This window comes from Triturus cristatus, chromosome 7, assembly GCF_964204655.1.
Source record: "Triturus cristatus chromosome 7, aTriCri1.1, whole genome shotgun sequence".
In the NCBI taxonomy this organism is placed as follows: Eukaryota; Metazoa; Chordata; class Amphibia; order Caudata; family Salamandridae; genus Triturus; species Triturus cristatus.
In genome coordinates, this window is record NC_140590.1 from 1,096,485,119 (window position 1) to 1,096,501,478 (window position 16,360).

The window sequence follows — 16,360 nt, forward strand, 5'->3', positions numbered from 1 at the left end:
CAGCCGATGCATTCCTGTCTAGTAGTTTAAGTAAACATTCTTCCAGCTACCAAGCAAAAGGCCCGGTTTCTCTGCCCTCATGCAAGTAATTCATAGCCCTGTCACCATGGAATATTCCCATCCCCTCGCATTCAGTGTAGACACTTAGACGCTTGTACACGCACACACAGTCAGTATAGAATAGATTCTGTCCGAGAGCCCTTCCCTTGTGGATAACACAGTTCTTTAAACATAGGATATTAGATATGATTTGGGATTAGGTTGACATAACCCCAGACTTTTGTCTCCACATGTAGAGCTAAATGTCAAGTCCCTTTCACCCTCTAGTTGCACGTCAATCACACGTCATGCTGCTGCGCGCGCATCTCTGCCAAGTATTTCTGCTGACATTGCGAAATCATCTCCAGGTATCCACCCACACTACCCATTATCATCAAGTGGACGCCCACATGGACGCCCACCTTCACGCCTACTTACACGCCCACATGCTCTTATCTCATTCTCTCTTGCTCTCTTGCTTACGTACAATTGAGAAATGTATATATACTGTACTCTGTGAATAATGTTTTGAGAATATTGAGAATACTTTTCAGCCCCGTCCAGATCCTTTTTTGGTGATGGTGATATTCTCCCTTTGACTCGAGTTATTGGAATAAAGCCCTTTATGAATCTGATACCACAGACTCAGCCTCTTGCTTTATGCATGATCTTATTGATATCTGAAAAATTATGACAGCGTGATATTTTATTTACCACAGAATGGCGCCCGAACAGTTTAATCTCTTTCCCCACACGCCGGAGATGAAGGTCCTGTTTTGCCCCCTTCCATAGCCGTGATGGACTTCAAGCGTGCACGTCGCGGGTTTTCCCGCCAACTCCCTCAGGCCACCGAAGGGGACAGACTGCGACCAGGCATCCATACGAGGCGGTGAGGAACGCAGATTGTCTACCCAGAGCCCACCTGCGAGAGAGCTGCGTCTGAGGTATACAGAGGCCCACCAGGTTTTCAAAGTCCCGATGTCCAGAGGGTCCGATGTCCGCAGTCGTCGAGTCCAGTCCATTCTCTGAGGCCTTCCGTTTCAAGGAGCTACTCGGTGAGTACCATCGCCGGGGAGGCGTGTTGACGCGCACATAGGTTGTGCCGGTCAAGACGGATTTGGGTACACAAATCCGGTCTGCACTGTTTAGCAGTGTATATGTACTGTTTAGCAGTATATCAAGTATTCCGAAGTATTCAGTTATTGTCAAGAATTCAGCGTGGTGATTAGTTAGGCAGACTGTCATCATTGTCGGTCGTTGTTAAAATGTTTAATGTTTAATGTTTAAAGTGTTCAAATATTGTGGTATGAATGATTGTTCATTGTTCATTGTTCATTTTTGTGCTTTTTGTATTAAGTGTGTTCCAGATTAAGTATCAGATCAGTTGTCAATATGCCGCTCTTTTCGAAGTTAAGACAGATTATTACTAGAAAAGGGGTGCTTGAAGAAGCAGTTCCTATTCCTCCTAGGGACACTCCAGGGCAAATAATGTATCACAAGCATGGCTTAGACGCCATATTATTCCTTGATCTATGGGTGGACTACACCAAAGAGTTACCAGAAAGTCAGAGATGGCCCGTAGCTGGGACCTGGGATGCCGAATGTATCATGAAAGTCGAAGAAGAGTTGTGGAAGAGAAAAGCTAGACAGTCACAGAAAGACGCTGTTGAATTATGGCGTAAAGAATAGCATAGACGCACAGAGTAAGCGCTCAGAAAAGAAGAGAAAAGTAGGGAGGATTCAGACAAAGCCCGAGAAAACGTGTTAGTTGAGGAAGGTATACGAGTAAAAGCAGGACAAGTAGATGGACAACGAAACACTCTTATGAAAGAGAAAATGTAGACCAGCTTGGAAGGATGCCATTGAGTTTTTGGCGCAAGGAGTGACATAGAAGGACAGAGTAAGTGTTTCATGAAGCAGAGAGAAGTGGACTGGTGTCTGGAAAAGCCAAGGATGAGATGTTACAGGAGGAATTTGAGCTGGTAAAATGAGCGCAGGCTGACAGAAAAAGAAATACTGACGTTGCTGGTATTTATCCCGTCCTTTCAGAGGGCCCAGCAAGAGTGGCCCCAGTAAAAAGACCAGTTATAATACATATATTAATTACATAGTAGCCCAAAGGTTCTTGAGCCCCCCACCAAATGAACAGCGCATAGCTGGTGTTTACATGGTCCAACATTTGACTACATTGTCAATAGGAAATTGAGAGTGGTGCAGCTAGAGAAGGAGCAACTCCTGTGATTTGATGACACCCCTAATGTACAAAGTGTTAACGAAAAATAATTAGTGACAAGTTTAGCTTGGAAAAAGAATTGTGGGTATTTCGAATTTGCAAATTTTTCATGAATACAGGTTTGTGTTCTTGATGGTCCAGTGAGCCAATGTGCTGGGTCAAGTCGGTAAGATTATGACCCCCTGAGTGCAAATTGTATGTAAAAATAATTTTTCAATTGAGCGAATTATTGCAGTTTTTATGGAATTGAGTAGTCTTTTTGTCTTTGACAGCTTCAGAGTGAGGAGAAGGTGGGGGCCGTGTAGAGCAGAATGTGATACAGAAATCGGAGACAGATTCTGACCTTGTAGCCAGTGTAGGTGGGGGCCGATGAGAGGAGCAGAACAGGGCACTGCTTAGAAGGCTTCTCTGACATCGCATCTGTGTAATGCCTGCAGCTGGAGAGCCTTGGGGCCAGGAGTAGGAAAAACAAACAAAAGATGGCTGGCAGCCCAGGCTCAGGCCGCGCTGAGGGGCTATTTTTAACTTCTCTGATAAGACAGGGCAGCTGAGAAATGTAAGTCGAGAAAGATTCCCTTGTTCTATTCTGTGCAAAACAAGTGCCCCGAGGAAATGTCTATGGAGAAGATTTGTTTTATTTTTTAGCAATTGTTATATTGCTTCTGGTCAGAAAGTAAAATGTTGCTCTTGCTTGGAATTTTAAGGGCTATGTGCCTATATAAAAACGATTTTCAAATTCAGACATTTTTGAATTGTGGCCACAAGCTGCCACCAGTTGCATTGGATAAATGATCCAGTGGTTACGGGTCTGTGAGGAAAGATGTGGGATGCATTTTCGACTAGGACATGAGGGTACATTGTGTACAAAGAAGCATAGCACATTTTTATAAAAAAAAAAAAAAAAAAAAAGAGACAGGTTCGTGTGTTCGTCATTTTTTGATTATTGTTGCTGATCCTGTGTGTCAGACTTGACGCGGTCATCATTGGGATGACCCACTGCCAGATGGGGTTGTATAGGGCAGGTAAATAAGTTATTGATTATAAGCCTGACAAATTAAGCAGGCCAGAATGTTCGCATCTGAGCTGTAGGTACTGTAATTGCGCATCGCTGCTCATTTATATATGTTAGTGTAATTATCTATGCTTTCTGTGCCCGGTATACTGATGGCTTGGCACAATTACTAAATTTCACAGACATGATATTACCATTATCATGCTGTCAAAATAGCAGACAACACGTTATCAGTGTATGTCTAATTGGTGTTGGAGATGAATGAAACAAAAGAAAAAGGCTATGCAAGACTAAAATATTTTTCACATAACTGCCTTTCTCTTATAGACAGGCAGCCTCGGTCATATGTTTCCAGATTGGACATTAAGGAACAATTATGATCTGTGCACTCGCATTTTAACTCTTGAAAGGCCTGTTTTAAATAAGGACTGCCACCACAGAGGGACATATGAGGCCCGGTATTTAGGGTAATGAGAAAATATCTGACAGAATTTCCTTTTTAAAGTTTGCTTTAGTAAGCTCATTCTTGTGAGTGGTGGCCCCAAAAGTTGACTTGTTTTTGAATTAGGCTATTTATTGTATAGGTGGAAATTATTGCACAATGACTGATTTCTTTAGCAGATAAATTATTAATTATCAACATTAACAACTGTTCTTAAACTTGGTTTTCCGAATATTTAGGTAATTTAGCATTCCTATTAGGGCCTCCTAGCATTAATATTGACTTCAGGTTGGTGTAGGTTCATGTAATAGGGACATTTGCATATGAGATGTCATTTGGCTAGCTTATGAGCTAACACAATGAGGTTTGTACATTAATTTGAAGGATTTCTCGCCGTTTCACATACGCTGTGTATCTCCTATAATTTTGCTTACGCCCAGTAGCTACACACAGGGATTAATAGTATTGTCAAGACACAGGGTTTGATAGTGTTTGACAGCAGTGAAATCTGTTTCAGATTTCCTCCTGTCAAAAAGGGGGGGGAAGGAGGAGAATATTGGCTTTCTGCTGGCCCCTGAGGAGGTTCGCTTCCCGCTAGCCCCTTAAGAAATTAAGCCCCCTTAGAAATTAAGCCAAGGAAATAGGTATGGTGTTTTCCCCTTTTTCTCATGTTTTATTGTGATCTTTCAGGGGAATTAGTTGTGGGCACCGGAACGTATTCAATTGATTTCTGGTTTTTCACAGCCCAAGACACAAAAAGACTAAAGTCCTCAAGAACACACTGTGGCATTTGAAGAATTAAAGAGAGCTTTATGTCAAGCACCAGTTTTAGCAAACCCTGATTACAACAAATCGTTTATGTTTTTGTGACAGAGCGGGATGGAACAGCACTATCTGTCCTAACACAAGATCATGCAGGAAAACACGAGCCCTGTGCTTATCTTTCTAGTACATTAGACCCAGTAGCACAGGCTTTGCCTGCGTGCCTAAAATCAGTTGCAGCAACGGCCTTAGCCATAAGACAAAGTGACTCGATAGTGCTGGGCCACCCTCTGACAGTACAAGTACCACACGCAGTAGAGGTTCTCTTGAACCGGACACAAACACAACACCTGACTGTAGCTAGACTGACGGATTATGAGCCAACGTTATTTCAACCACACATAGAGATCAGACGATGCAACATACTGAATCCTGCTACCCTTTTGCCCTCCAGTACAGAAAGCGTTTCACCACACAACTGTGTTGAAGTAATACATACCGTGACTAAACCAAGACAAGACTTGACAGATGTTGCACTCCCAGACCCCGACCTAACACTATATGTTGACTGCTCATGCATGAGGACAGGGGCGGGAGAATTAGTGGCAGCATATGCAGTGACTGCTGATACTGTAATAATAGAGACTAAAAGAATAGACATATTGTCAGCACAAGCAGCAGAGCTCATCGCCCTGACACAAGCGTGCATAAGAGCTAAGCACCTGAGAGTAAACATTTACACCGATTTTGTGGAGAGAAAGAGGTTTCTTGACCTCTCATGGGGCCAAGATACAGCATGGCCCCTTATTCAAGCCCTACTGGAAGCAATACATTTACCAACAGCCATAGCTATCCTAAAATGTAAAGCACATACTAGAGCCACAGATACCATTTCCCAAGGCAATGATCTGGCAGACCGAACTGCTAAACAGACAGCTCAGACCCCACTAGACATGACAAAATCACAGATACTATCACTGTCCAAAGCCATGACAGTTAGGGATCCTTCCAGGGATGTACAAGACATTCAGACACATGCTACTGTAGACGAATTAAAGAAATGATCGGAACAAGGAGGGGTACTGACTGATCAAGGTTGGATGACAAAGGGCAAATCCACATAGTTTCTTTCTGATTCAAGGGTACAAGTGATTATAAATACCACACATAGTCCTGCACACTTAGGAGAGAAAGCAATGATAGATAGCTTACAGAATATATGGTTCAACAAGCACCTGCGTGCAGCAGCGAAACAAAAGGTCAGAACATGTATGATCTGTTGCCAATTCAATGCAGGTAAAGGCATTCCGATGGAACAAGGTGGATTCCATCCACCTGACCACCCTTTTGAAGTGCTCCAAATGGATTATATCCAAATAAACAGATGTAGAGGTTACAAATATGTCCTGGTACTAATGAAGCAGGTGTCCCTTCTGTTAGGGTATACCTGGAAATTCCATTGTGTGCGACATCCTGAAGCAGCAGGCCTTGTAGAAAGACATAATCAGACATTAAAAATTTGCGCAGACAAAGGTATAGACTGGATGGTAGCCCTGCCGGTTGCCCTCTTTTACATGCGAATTGTAGCTCATTCTAGAACAGGCTTATCTCCCTATGAAGTGGTCTTTGGTAGACCACCAAAATATGTGGGCACTACAATGCCTAAAAGATTACTTATGTTGACAGTAACATGCTGACAGATTACCTGGCTTCCTTGATGTCTGCACTACTCTCTTGTTGTTCGCAGGTTGCTGCCGCCTTCCCTGACAACACCCAGGTCAAAGAATACTCCATCGCTCCTGGATGACAGGCGCCGAAGTCAGTGCTCTGGACCACGGGGACGGCCGTTAAAGTCAAAGTGCACCTTCACCACTCTTTTACAAAGAAAAAAAAACTTTGAACTTGGATTTTGAACAACATTTTCTAGAGGAGAATGCCCAGAAGTTTCCACAAAGCTAAACCTTGATTCAAAAAGTCAGAACCCGTTTGATCAATTAAGTCCACTAGGTGGTGAAGCGGTTGAACATGTATTCTGGCTCGCATAAGATCTTGGACAATAACATAAAGCAAAAATAAGAGAGTTAGATAAGAAGCAAATAGATGTATAGTGACTGTAATTTTTCAATATCTTAAGAGCATCACGATAATATGTATCAGCTTAATACTACATGCTATTTTTCCTCCTATTGCCTCACTTTTACACTCCTCCACTAATGATACCATAAAGCACACATTTAGTGATCTGCCATCCTATGAGCTATCATATCGACTTGCCTTACGCAACAATACCTTTATTCAGATGCTGCACCATTCACATCAGACTAGCAATGCTACAGACTGCTGGGTCTGTGGCCGACTCCCCCCCTATCAGAACTATAAGGGAGTTTTGCCCCTTTATTCTCTATCCGTTCACACACAATGGCTCCTGTGGAGCATGGTTTAGTTTGATTAATTCCCTAGATTCGAATTCCGCAGTTTATCAAGACAACTGGGTATGGGGAAACCTGAATTTAGTTTTTGCTTAAAGTCTGCTACCCTAACAAGGAGGGACTTCCCAAAAGAACAGGAACTGATCTAAGAAATGAAGTATATGGATTAGGTAATTTTACACTTAACCTCATGATCCTGAACGTTGAATCTGAAGCTACACCAATCTTGCCCGCCATGTCCGTATTCCCAGTAAAAGAGGAATTATGTATAAGAAAGAATGGCTCCATACACATGGGCCATAGTAAATGCACCACTGTAATAAAATTCAGTGATCAAGGCAAGTCTACATTTAGAGCTTCTCGTCATTCCTACTTTATATGTGGCCAGACCGCATATATACGCTTACCTCTAGATTGGGATGGTACCTGTTACATAGCATTCCTCCTACCACCTGTTTTCCTAGCTCCTCCTGATTCTCATAGAAATACTCATTTAGTACACAATAGACAGCAGAGAGATCTCCCAATTGTCAATTACACTGAAACAGCATGGGAAAAATACACAGATTTCAATAAAGGTTTCTTTCCCTATATAGGTACAGTTACCAATAGTAAGCTGATACGTAGATTAACCAGAACCCTTGAAGCAGTAGTGAACGAAACTATTTCCGCCTTAGGCAATTTAACAGAAGAGCAGTCTGCTATGCGGATTGTTGTGCTTCAAAATAGTCTTGTCCTTGACGTTATCCTGGCCGATAGGGGCGGAGCTTGTAGGGTCATTGGATCAAGCTATTGCATTTTTCATACCAGAAAATTCGCCATCTGTATATAAAGCCATAACTCGCCTTCATAAGATTGTAAGCCAGATACACCAGAATCCAGGCACCTGGACTTGGTCCGGTTGGTTTTGGAGTGTATTATCTACCTTTGGATGGAGGGTCCTATCCTTCCTAGGTATTGGCCTTCTCATACTATTCAGTTGCTGTCTATGCCTGCAATGTGGACCAGCGATTTGTGGTCTGTGTGCCACATCGTGTATTCCACATCAAGGTTTTCGCTCAAGATCCCGGAAGAAGAAAGAAGAAGAAATGATGCTCCATGAGCAAATCGATGGATTAATGAAGATTGATGTTTCTTGACGGGCAAGTAGGGGACAAGGAGGGAATGTGGAAATGTGGATTTCCCTGATCAGTTATGTCCCCTATCTTGGACCCCAACGGTTCTATGTGCATGTTACAAATACATGTATGTTCCCTCCAGTTCCAGTTTCGAAGACGCAAACACATGTGCGTCCACCGTTAACATGTCCTCTGTCAGATCCGCCATGAATGGGCTGGATATTCGATTCCTAAGTATGAAAGGCCACCGACTTTTTATGGCTAAGTTACTCCATTTTTGCAGTTCAGGCAGAGTAGGCCCGATTCTGTCCTCAAAGCCTTTCCCTGCTCTCTGCCTCTGACAGCATCAGTTTGAGCTCGCATCTGTATCCATGAACTTTGTCCTACTCCCTGTGCAGCTAACGGTGCCTGCCTCAGCCAGTTTTCGCCTGCCTGCCAAGAAGCTGTATTTCACCTTCGAATTATCTATTTTGCTCCTCAGCCGATGCATTCCTGTCTAGTAGTTTAAGTAAACATTCTTCCAGCTACCAAGCAAAAGGCCCGGTTTCTCTGCCCTCATGCAAGTAATTCATAGCCCTGTCACCATGGAATATTCCCATCCCCTCGCATTCAGTGTAGACACTTAGACGCTTGTACACGCACACACAGTCAGTATAGAATAGATTCTGTCCGAGAGCCCTTCCCTTGTGGATAACACAGTTCTTTAAACATAGGATATTAGATATGATTTGGGATTAGGTTGACATAACCCCAGACTTTTGTCTCCACATGTAGAGCTAAATGTCAAGTCCCTTTCACCCTCTAGTTGCACGTCAATCACACGTCATGCTGCTGCGCGCGCATCTCTGCCAAGTATTTCTGCTGACATTGCGAAATCATCTCCAGGTATCCACCCACACTACCCATTATCATCAAGTGGACGCCCACATGGACGCCCACCTTCACGCCTACTTACACGCCCACATGCTCTTATCTCATTCTCTCTTGCTCTCTTGCTTACGTACAATTGAGAAATGTATATATACTGTACTCTGTGAATAATGTTTTGAGAATATTGAGAATACTTTTCAGCCCCGTCCAGATCCTTTTTTGGTGATGGTGATATTCTCCCTTTGACTCGAGTTATTGGAATAAAGCCCTTTATGAATCTGATACCACAGACTCAGCCTCTTGCTTTATGCATGATCTTATTGATATCTGAAAAATTATGACAGCGTGATATTTTATTTACCACACCAGTACAGAGATCTGGGCCTAAATCCATCTTTTTTTGCTCACCATGCCATTCTGGTTTGATCACAGCCATACGCAAATCAGTCTTGACCCTGTGTCTCATGGGAACAGTCCAGCACGAACTGCCAAGCCATGTATTCCCTGGACTGGAAACAAACATCCTAGGACCAGTTTCGGGGTTTCACCCGTCTTCAGCCAGGATAGCTTGATTCCAGTGGCATGAAGAGCACGAGACCTACGTCTAGGCATACCAGTCCAACACGGGGTGACAAATGCAAAAAACAACAGTTGATGGACAAAATGCAGAACAATGTCATACATTCACCCCAGTACAGAGAACTGTGCCTTCATCCATCGTGTTTTTTGCTCACCATGCCATTCCACTTTGAACCTAGCCATATGCAAATCAGTCTTTACCCTGTGCCTCATGGGAACAGACCAGTCCGAACTGCCAAACCAGGTCATCCCTGGACTGGAAACAAGCATCCTAGGACCGGTTTCGGGGTTTCACCTCTCTTCAGCCAGGATAGTTTCATTCCAGTGGCATGGAGAGCACAGGATCTACGTCTAGGCATACCTGTCCCACTCGGGTGACAAATGCAAAAAAAAAAGTTGATGGACAGAATGTAGAACAATGTCATACATTCACCCAAGTACAGAGATCTGGGCCTAAATCCATCTTTTTTTTGCTCACCAAGCCATTCTGGTTTGATCACAGCCATACGCAAATCAGTCTTGACCCTGTGTCTCATGGGAACAGTCCAGCACGAACTGCTGAGCCAGGTACTTCCTGGACTGGAAACATACATCCTAGGACAGGTTTCAGGGTTTCACCCCTCTTCAGCCAGGATAGCTTGATTCCAGTGGCATGGAGAGCACGGGACCTACGTCTAGGCATACCCGTCCGACACGGGGTTACAAATGCAAAAAACAACAGTTGATGGACCAAATGCAGAACAATGTCATACATTCACCCCAGTACAGAGAACTGGGCCTTCATCCATCGTTTTTTTGCTCACCATGTCATTCCAATTTGAACCCAGCCATATGCAAATCAGTCTTGACCCTGTGCCTCATGGGAACAGACCAGTCCAATCTGCCAAACCAGGTCATCCCTGGACTGGAAACAAGCATCCTAGGACCGGTTTCGGGGTTTTACCCATCTTCAGCCAGGATAGCTTGATTCCAGTGGCATGGAGAGCACAGGACCTACGTCTAGGCATACCCGGCCCACTCGGGGTGACAAATACAAAAACAATAGTTGAAGGACAGAATGCAGAACAATGTCATACATTCACCCCAGTACAGAGATCTGGGCCTAAATCCATCTTTTTTTGCTCACCATGCCATTCTGGTTTGATCACAGCCATACGCAAATCAGTCTTGACCCTGTGTCTCATGGGAACAGTCCAGCACGAACTGCCAAGCCATGTACTCCCTGGACTGGAAACAAACATCCTAGGACCAGTTTCGGGGTTTAACCCGTCTTCAGCCAGGATAGCTTGATTCCAGTGGCATGGAGAGCACGAGACCTACGTCTAGGCATACCCGTCCCACACGGGGTGACAAATGCAAAAAACAACAGTTGATGGACAAAATGCAGAACAATGTCATACATTCACCCCAGTACAGAGAACTGTGCCTTCATCCATCGTGTTTTTTGCTCACCATGCCATTCTACTTTGAACCTAGCCATATGCAAATCAGTCTTTACCCTGTGCCTCATGGGAACAGACCAGTCCGAACTGCCAAACCAGGTCATCCCTGGACTGGAAACAAGCATCCTAGGACCGGTTTCGGGGTTTCACCTCTCTTCAGCCAGGATAGTTTGATTCCAGTGGCATGGAGAGCACAGGACCTACGTCTAGGCATACCTGTCCCACTCGGGTGACAAATGCAAAAAAAAAAGTTTATGGACAGAATGTAGAACAATGTCATACATTCACCCAAGTACAGAGATCTGGGTCTAAATCCATCTTTTTTTTGCTCACCATGCCATTCTGGGTTGATCACAGCCATAAGCAAATCAGTCTTGACCCTGTGTCTCATGGGAACAGTCCAGCATGAACTGCCGAGCCAGGTACTCCCTGGACTGGAAACATACATCTTAGGACCGGTTTCGGGGTCTCAACGCTCTTCAGCCAGGATGGCTTGATTCCAGTGGCATGGAGAGCACAGGACCTACGTCTAGGCATACCTGTCCCACTCGGGGTGACAAATGCAAAAACAACAGTTGATGGACAGAATGCAAACAATGTCATACATTCACCCCAGTACAGAGATCTGGGCCTAAATCCGTAATTTTTTTGCTCACCATGAAATTCCTGTTTGAACCCAGCCATATGCAAATCAGTCTTGACCCTGAGCCTCATGGGAACAGACCAGTCCAATCTGCCAAACCAGGTCGTCCCTGGAATGGAAACAAGCATCCTAGGACCGGTTTCGGGGTTTCACCCATCTTCAGCCAGGATTGCTTGATTCCAGTGGCATGGAGAGCACGGGACCTACTTCTAGGCATACCCGGCCCACTCGGGGTGACAAATGCAAAAACAACAGTTGAAGGACAGAATGCAGAACAATGTCATACATTCACCCCAGTACAGAGATCTGGGCCTAAATCCCTCTTTTTTTTGCTCACCATGCCATCCTGGTTTGATCACAGCCATACGCAAATCAGTCTTGACCCTGTGTCTCATGGGAACAGTCCAGCACGAACTGCCAAGCCAGGTACTCCCTGGACTAGAAGCAAACATCCTAGGACCAGTTTTGGGGTTTCACCCCTCTTCAGCCAGGATAGCTTTATTCCAGTGGCATGGAGAGCACGGGACCTATGTCTAGGCATACCCGTCTCACACGGAGTGACAAATGCAAAAAACAACAGTTGATGGACAAAATGCAGAACAATGTCATACATTCACCCCAGTACAGAGAACTGGGCCTACATCCATCGTTTTTTTGCTCACCATGCAATTCCACTTTGAACCCAGCCATATGCAAATCAGTCTTGACCCTGTGCCTCATGGGAACAGACCAGTCCAATCTGCCAAACCAGGTCATCCCTGGACTGGAAACAAGCATCCTAGGACCGGTTTCGGGGCTTTACCCATCTTCAGCCAGGATAGCTTGATTCCAGTGGCATGGAGAGCATGGGACCTACTTCTAGGCATACCCGGCCCACTCGGGGTGACAAATGCAAAAACAACAGTTGAAGGACAGAATGCAGAACAATGTCATACATTCACCCCAGTACAGAGCTCTGGGCCTAAATCCATCTTTTTTTTGCTCACCATGCCATTCTGGTTTGATCACAGCCATACACAAATCAGTCTTGACCCTGTGTCTCATGGGAACAGTCCAGCACGAACTGCCAAGCCAGGTACTCCCCGGACTGGAAACAAACATCCTAGGACCAGTTTCGGGGTTTCACCCGTCTTCAGCCAGGATAGCTTGATTCCAGTGGCATGGAGAGCACAAGACCTACGTCTAGGCATACCCGTCCCACACGGGGTGACAAATGCAAAAAACATTAGTTGATGGACAAAATGCAGAACAATTTCATACATTCACCCCAGTACAGAGAACTGTGCCTTCATCCATCATGTTTTTTGCTCACCATGCCATTCCTCTTTGAACCTAGCCATATGCAAATCAGTCTTTACCCTGTGCCTCATGGGAACAGACCAGTCCGAACTGCCAAACCAGGTCATCCCTGGACTGGAAACAAGCATCCTAGGACCGGTTTCGGGGTTTCACCCCTCTTCAGCCAGAATAGTTTGATTCCAGTGGCATGGAGAGCACAGGACCTACGTCTAGGCATACCTGTCTCACTCGGGTGACAAATGCAAAAAAAAAAGTTGATGGACAGAATGTAGAACAATGTCATACATTCACCCAAGTACAGAGATCTGGGCCTAAATCCATCTTTTTTTGCTCACCATGCCATTCTGGTTTGATCACAGCCATACGCAAATCTGTCTTGACCATGTGTCTCATGGGAACAGTCCAGCACGAACTGCCGAGCCAGGTACTCCCTGGACTGGAAACATACATCCTAGGACCGGTTTCGGGGTTTCAACCCTCTTCAGCCAGGATAGCTTGATTCCAGTGGCATGGAGAGCACAGGACCTACGTCTAGGCATACCGGTCCCACTCGGGGTGACAAATGCAAAAACAACAGTTGATGGACAGAATGCAAACAATGTCATACATTCACCCCAGTACAGAGATCTGGGCCTAAATCCGTCATTTTTTTGCTTACCATGATATTCCTGTTTGAACCCAGCCATATGCAAATCAGTCTTGACTCTGTGCCTCATGGGAACTGTCCAGCATGAACTGCCAAGCCAGGTCCTCCCTGGACTGGAAACAAGCATCCTAGGACCGGTTTCGGGGTTTCACCCATCTTCAGCCTGGATAGCTTGATTCCAGTGGCATGGAGAGCACAAGACCTACGTCTAGGCATACCCATCCCACACGGGGTGACAAATGCAAAAAACAACAGTTGATGGACAAAATGCAGAACAATGTCATACATTCACTCAAGTACAGAGAACTGGGCCTTCATCCATCGTTTTTTTGCACACCATGCCATTCCACTTCGAACCCAGCCATATGCAAATCAGTATTGACCCTGTGCCTCATAGGAACAGACCAGTCCGAACTGTCAAACCAGGTCATCCCTGGACTGGAAACAAGCATCCTAGGACCGGTTTCGGGGTTTCACCCTTCTTGAGCCAGGATAGCTTGATTCCAGTGGATTGGAGAGCAAAGGACCTACGTCTAGGCATACCTGTCCCACTCGGGTTGACAAATGCAAAAACAACAGTTGATGGACAGAATGTAAAACAATGTCATATATTCACCCTAGTACAGAGATCTGGGCCAAAATCATTCTTTTTTATGCTCACCATGCCATTCTGGTTTGATCACAGCCATACGCAAACCAGTCTTGACCCTGTGTCTCATGGGAACAGTCCAGCACAAACTGCCGAGCCAGGTACTCCCTGGACTGGAAACATACATCCTACGACCGGTTTCGGGTTTTCACCCCTCTTCAGCCAGGATAGCTTGATTCCAGTGGCATGGAGAGCACAGGACCTACGTCTAGGCATACCTTTCCCACTCGGGGTGACAAATGCAAAAACAACAGTTGATGGACAGAATGCAAACAATGTCATACATTCACCCCAGTACAGAGATCTGGGCCTAAATCCATCATTTTTTTGCTCACCATGATATTTCTGTTTGAACCCAGCCATATGCAATCAGTCTTGACCCTGTGCCTCATGGGAACTGTCCAGCACGAACTGCCAAGCCAGGTCCTCCCTGGACTGGAAACAAGCATCCTAGGACCGGTTTCGGGGTTGCACCCATCTTCAGCCTGGATAGCTTGATTCCAGTGGCATGGAGAGCACGAGACCTACGTCTAGGCATACCCGTCCCACACGGGGTGACAAATGCAAAAAACAACAGTTGATGGACAAAATGCAGAGCAATGTCATACATTCACCCCAGTACAGAGAACTGGGCCTTCATCCATCGTTTTTTTGCTCACCATGCCATTCCACTTTGAACCCAGCCATATGCAAATCAGTCTTGACCCTGTGCCTCATGAGAACAGACCAGTCCGAACTGCCAAACCAGGTCATCCCTGGACTGGAAACAAGCATCCTACGACCTGTTTCGGGGTTTCACCCCTCTTCAGCCAGGATAGTTTGAATCCAGTGGCATGGAGAGCACAGGACCTACGTCTAGGCATACCTGTCACACTCGGGGTGACAAATGCAAAAACAACAGTTGATGGACAGAATGTAGAACAATGTCATTCATTCACCCCAGTACAGAGATCTGGGCCCTAATCCATCATTTTTTTGCTCACCATGATATTCCAGTTTGAACCCAGTCATATGCAAATTAGTCTTGACACTGTGCCTCATGGGAACAGTCCAGCGCAAACTGCCAAGCCAGGTACTCCCTGGACTGGAAACAAGCAAACTAGGACCGGTTTCGGGGTTTCACCCATCTTCAGCCTGGATAGCTTGATTCCAGTGGCATGGAGAGCAAGGGACCTACGGCTAGGCATACCCGTCCCACTCGGGGTGATAAATGCAAAAACAACAGTTGAAGGACAGAATGCAGAACAATGTCATTCATTCACCCCAGTACAGAGATCTGGGCCTTAATCCATCATTTTTTTGCTCACCATGATATTCCAGTTTGAACCTAGTCATATGCAAATCAGTATTGACCCTGTGCCTCATAGGAACAGACCAGTCCGAACTGTCAAACCAGGTCATCCCTGGACTGGAAACAAGCATCCTAGGACCGGTTTCGGGGTTTCACCCCTCTTCAGCCAGGATAGCTTGATTCTAGTGGCATGGAGAGCATAGGACCTACGTCTAGGCATACCTTTCCCACTCGGGGTGAAAAATGCAAAAACAGCAGTTGATGAACAGAATGCAAACAATGTCATACATTCACCCCAGTACAGAGATCTGGGCCTAAATCCATCATTTTTTTGCTCACCATGATATTCCTGTTTGAACCCAGCCATATGCAATCAGTCTTGACCCTGTGCCTCATGGGAACTGTCCAGCACGAACTGCCAAGCCAGGTCCTCCCTGGACTGGAAACAAGCATCCTAGGACCGGTTTCGGGGTTGCACCCATCTTCAGCCTGGATAGCTTGATTCCAGTGGCATGGAGAGCACGAGACCTAAGTCTAGGCATACCCGTCCCACACGGGGTGACAAATGCAAAAAACAACAGTTGATGGACAAAATGCAGAGCAATGTCATACATTCACCCCAGTACAGAGAACTGGGCCTTCATCCATCGTTTTTTTGCTCACCATGCCATTCCACTTTGAACCCAGCCATATGCAAATCAGTCTTGACCCTGTGCCTCATGAGAATAGACCAGTCCGAACTGCCAAACCAGGTCATCCCTGGACTGGAAACAAGCATCCTACGACCGGTTTCGGGGTTTCACCCCTCTTCAGCCAGGATAGTTTGAATCCAGTGGCATGGAGAGCACAGGACCTACGTCTAGGCATACCTGTCACACTCGGGGTGACAAATGCAAAAACAACAGT